Raw genomic sequence first — 6,000 nt, 5'->3', positions numbered from 1 at the left:
TGTCAGATTTGGGGCATTTGCATCATTATTTGGGGATACAATTTAAGCAGTGTGATGGAGGTATTGCTTTGTGTCAGACAAAGTATATTGAGACATTGTTGCGGAGATTTGGCCTTGAAGACTGCAAGCCTATTGCTACTCCAATGGACACAGGTTTAAAGTTGAGTCTTCATGATGCTGGAGATCACTTTGATGTCACACTCTATCAGATAGGTGTTGGTAACTGCCTCATTTATGTATGCATTACGAGGCCGGACATTCAGTTTGCAGTCTCACAGGTGAGCAGGTTTATGCATAGCCCAGGGTCTCAGCATTGGAAGGCAGTTAAACGCATCTTTCGCTCTACGAGTGGCACCATACATCTTGGGTTGTTTTATCCCAAGGGGGGATCGTTGCCGCCAGATTTACATGCTTTTTCGGACTCAGATTGGGTTGGTTGCTATGACACAAGAGTGTCCACAAGTGGTTTTTGTTTCATGCTCGGTAGCTCATGCATATCTTGGTTGAGCAAGAAGCAACCTACTGTGGCCACTTCTAGTTGTTGTGAAGCTGAGTACAAGGCAGCTTTCACAGCTATGGTTGAGTGTGTGTGGCTCAGATGGCTTATGGCTGACTTGGGTGTTGGACAGGAGTTTGCCACCTCTATCTTCACTGACAGTCAGAGCACATTGGCAGTTGCGAGAAACCCAATTTTTCATGCTCGCACAAAGCACATTGAGGTGCATTATCACTATGTCAAGAAGAGACTCTCAGCAGGAGAGATCAGCTTGGCCTATGTGTCAACACAGGACAACCTCGTCGATCTTTTCACAAAGGCGCTCCCTCGTGAGAAGTTCGAAGCTTTCCGCAAAGCTTTGGGCTTGCTCCCCTTTGTGGATTGATCTACTTCGGGCATGGCACTCCCCTATACATGAGTGCCAGCTCTCGTTCACACCATCACTCCCAGGGGGGATTTGTTGCCATATATATAGGCAGTGATGTGTGTGAACACACTTAGGACCGCCGGGGCACTTTTTCCCTCTTTAGGAGGTTTTTTCCCCCGGCTCGTATATACGCCCATCATTCTAGGGCTAACTTATCTTTGTACATTGACACAATCTAATACATTGTGTGTTGTGTGCATTCTTGCTTCTTCTTCTCCAAGCTTTGTGTGCCTTTTTTCCTCTTTAGGAGGTTTTTTCCCCCGGCTTGTATATACGCCCATCATTCTAGGGCTAACTTATCTTTGTACATTGACACAATCTAATACATTGTGTGTTGTGTGCATTCTTGCTTCTTCTTCTCCAAGCTTTGTGTGCTTTCCTGCAACCCTAATTCCGACACAGTGACCTCAATGTGCATACATACAGCCAATGGCAACTATTTGACCTCCTTGCAGAATGTCTGCTCAACCAATTTGTCTTCCTGCAATTCTTAAAACAGAGTTCTGCATAGAATCGATGACTTACCCGCAGTGCTCGAAATTGCCTGCTTTTCGAAAAACAGAGGTCCTAACACGCCCGAAACGTGTTTTTGGCCCGAAAAATTTTGTCCGATAGGCATACTCGAGGCCTCGCCCGTGGATGTCCGGGGACGAGAGGCTAGCCTGGGCGGCCCCTCCCCGAGATCGGCTCAGAAGTCTCCCCTCGCTCGGAAGGCACGGGCGATTCCACTAATTGGGAAAAATCTTCTAATGGGGAAATTACTCTAACCACTCAAGTCTTAACTAGAAAAATTGATCTGACCAAACCTAAAGTCACATGGTCAAATCAAGAAGAGACTTGCACTTGGTCCATGGAATCACCGCTTTTTTCCTCATTTACGAGGCACAATCGATGATCCCGTTCCACAGAACAAGGTCTTCTCAGGATTTAAAACTAAATAACGTAACTAACCGTATCTAGTTGTTTCTCAGGAATCCTCCAACCCATGGGTTAGCTAACCGCCCCGCCGACCACTGAATTGGTGGGACTCGTTTATAAAGATTTGGTTGGGTTTTTGCTCGGGTACCGAGGAAAGGAGTTCCCAGGCCCCCTAGCTGGTGATTCGTGCAAAAATCAAGGTAGGCATACCACGTACACACCCAATATGAAATTGCCATTTATAACAGATTCGACTGGATTTAAAAACAATCCTTCAATAGAAATCATAATATTTCTGATCATCATTTTTCAAAATTCTGAGTCCATTGTATTACAAAAATGTATCCTCTGAACTCTCCATTGAAGACCAGTTGGCCAACCAACGAGATCCAGTATCAAAATTTAGTTCCCAAAAAACTTTCCTTTTTGTCCATCCGAAATCTTCCTCGACATACGCATGGGTGTCCTAGCAACTACGAGCCCGTGCATTGCCAGGACCCTCTAGGATCCTCCTTAGGTGTCCTAGCACTTCACTCAGGGACCGCTTCGTCGATCCTCGGCCATCGTACCGGAAGCACACCATTTTAACCGTACCGAGGCTGGTCAAGACCTTGGCAGGCTTCGCCACAAGCAACGTCCCTTGACGACTCCCTGCCAGCTGTTCCAACAGACCTCCTCTTAGAAAAACATAAGCCAAATGCTTCCTCCCCAGCATTCTAGCGTAAAACAGTCCTTTGAATGAAAAAAACAGAGATTCCAATGCAAGTAAAATTCCAATTTAAGATCGGTTCCGACAACCCTTTTTCCATAATTCCCACTTTCATAAATGAGGATCCTTGATCTCTCATGAGGGTAATCTACCCATCATTTTGTCCATTTGTCCAACTAGATTCTTGGTGAGTTTGGTCAAGGAAAAACTAGATTAGTTTTGGTAGTCTATTCTTTGGCTTTAGTAACTGGAATTGGTCACGAAGTTTTTGTCTGATTCAGATCAAGAGAAGGACAATTAGGTTTACTGTCCGTCCCTCACATAGTCTAACCAAATTCATTCAGTTTAGTTCTACAAGGATTCCCTTTAACTAAACATCTAGATTTTGGGTAAATATCAATTTAGTGATTTTATCAATTAAAATATCCAAAGATATTCTTTATGCCACATAATTTCTCAACCTTAATTCAAGTAGAATTATGGTGGAAATTCATCATGAATCCAAGAAACGCAGTAGGCAAGCCATCTCAGTGGGCTTTGGGCTGTACTGTGGAAGAGAAGGGGTGATGATGAGCATTTCTATGGTGTGATTCTGCTGACGATAACGAGGAGAGATTTGTGAGCCATTTGAGGCTGTCTTTTCTGTGGATTTGTGGATCAAAAGAGTGGGTTATAATGTTATCAACCATGGATTTTGGTTTGAGCCATGATGCCTATGATGGTTTTTGGTGTAACTCATAAGTCTTGCTGAGATTACTATGTAAATATGATGGTTCCAGACTCTGGTGGTGATTTCCCTTGAAGAGTTATATGTTTTGTTTCCTTGCTGGGATTTGAAAGCTACTCTCACAACCAGAAGTCTCGCACTTTCCCAGCGACACCGCCCACGTCACGATAACGTGTGTGTGTGTGTATTTATATATTTTCTTACACACACACACACACACACATATATGTATGTTTGACATGTGTCTCATGGACCCGTTATGGTCCTTCGAGGACAATAATAAAATTTCATTTCATTTCTCTCTCTCTCTCTTCTATAGATATATACAGATTATACTCTTTATATAATCGACAAACACACACACACACACACACACACATGTGTGTGTGTGTGTGTATTTATATATTTTCTTACACACACACACACATATGTATACATACACACACACATACATGTGCACACATGCATATATGCATATATATCATATTGTATTATATAAAGAGTATATGGTATATATATCTATCTAGGAGAGAGAGAGAGAGAGAGAGAGAGAGAGAGAGAGAGAATATTGTAATATATCTATATATATATATATAATTATTTTAAATAAAAATCAACATATTTATCATAAAATAACACACAAACACATACCTACATACATACATATATATATATACATATATACATATATATATATATATATATTATATCATATAGTTATATACTCTTTATACAATATATATAAACATATATGTATATTATTTACATACATACATACACACACACACACACACACACACACACATATATATGAACGTGTGTGCATATGCTAATGTATATGTGTGTGAAAGTATGTAATTCTTTTATGTGGACATTTTTGTGTCTATGTGTGTGCACGTGCACGTGCATATGTCTGTGAGATTGTGTACATGTACACGTGCAAATGTGTGTGTGCATGTGCATCTATGTATGCATGTGTGTCTACTGATGTGTGTACACGTGTATTTGTGTATTTCAGTGTGTATATGCGTGTATATATATGTAAGTTTATATGCATGTATGTGTATGTGTGAGGTTAACTAAGTGTGTGCGTGTAAGTGTGCATATTTATGTATGTGCACATGCATGCGAGTGTGTGTGCATGTGTTTTCTTGTGTGCGTGTGTGTGTTTTTTGTGTGCATGTGTGTGTGTGGTGCTTTATGTGCATGCACATGCATGTGTTTATGTTGGCATACATATAGATCTATTTATATATATACATATATACATACCTATAAATACATATATATATGTGTGTGTGTGTGTGTGTGTGTGTGTTCTCTCTCACACACACATGCATATAATATAATATTGTGTGTGTGTGTGTGTGTGTGTGTGTGTGTGTGTGCATCTATGTGTGCTAGGGAAAACAAATGAGCAATTGAGAAACTCTCTAATGTGTGTGTGTGTGTGTGTGTGTGTGTGTTTATATATATATATATATATATATATATATAACTCATTCAATGAGCAAATGACTTGATGGTGACAACTAATTGTGAGCCCCAATGCATCTAGGCTTGTGGAAAAGAACGTTCCTTTTTAAAAGTTCAATGTGTGTGTGAGAGAGAGAGAGAAAGAGATAGTATATGTATGCATGTGTGTACATCTGCATCTATGTGTAGATCGTGCTTGAGAGAGAGTAAGATGGGGTAGACCTGGAGAGAGAGAGAGAGAGAGAGAGATGTAATGAGGGAGAGGGTGAAAAGAGAGAGAAAGAGAGTGAGAGATAGAGAATAAAAAGTAGTTTTTAATAAAATATAAACAAAAATATAAATTAAATAAAAAAGATATATGTATATGTGTGTATACATGTGTGTGTGTGTGTTTTTATTTACATTTATACATACATACATACATACATACATACATACATATATATATATATATATATATATATATATATATATATGTTTGTATGTGTGTGTGTGTGTGTGAGAGAGAGAGAGAGAGAGAGAGAGAGAGAAAGAGAACAGGTGTGTATATGTGTGTGTGTGCGAGAGAGAGTTTCAACATTGAGTACTTGACACAGAGAGAGGGAGAAGGTCATGTACATGTGTGTGTGTGTGTGTGAAAGAGAGAGATGTGTGTGTGTGTGTATGTGTGTGTGTGTGTGTGTGTGTGTGTGTGTGAGAGAGAGAGAGAGAGAGAGAGAGAAAGAGAACAGGTGTGTATATGTGTGTGTGCATGTGTGTGTGAGAGAGAGTTTCAACATTGAGTACTTGACACAGAGAGAGGGAGAGGGTCATGTACATGTGTGTGTGTGAAAGAGAGAGATGTGTGTGTGTGTGTGAAAGAGAGAGAGAGATGGTTGTAGAGAGGGAATAGTTCTTGTCTGGAACCTTGGTCGGCCACACCCTCAGCAATGCGCCAGTGCAATACTAGTTTGAATCAAAGACGTGAAAACCTCTAGAAGCGTGTTTGCGCAAAAAAAAAAACTTCTTTAATAGCACTTCGCAGTCATAATGTAAGATGAATATTCTTGTGGTTAAGAATGAAGGATAACAACGCCATCCAACATGTTTTTCTGAGAAAGACAATGCCGCAATGATCGTGTCATAATCCACTTTCTCCATTAACGGCCTATGTTAGCCATTCCGAGGAAAACGTGCACGTAATATCTAATGGGAAACGTGCCATGTACTTCTTAATAACTCAGCAGCTCGACGTGAGAGCATCATCG

Source organism: Cibotium barometz, chromosome 12 (assembly GCF_041138505.1).
Source record: "Cibotium barometz isolate CiBa-2024 chromosome 12, ASM4113850v1, whole genome shotgun sequence".
Lineage (NCBI taxonomy): Eukaryota > Viridiplantae > Streptophyta > Polypodiopsida > Cyatheales > Cibotiaceae > Cibotium > Cibotium barometz.
The sequence above is the reverse complement of the archived record's forward strand: the minus strand, read 5'-3'. Positions refer to the sequence as shown.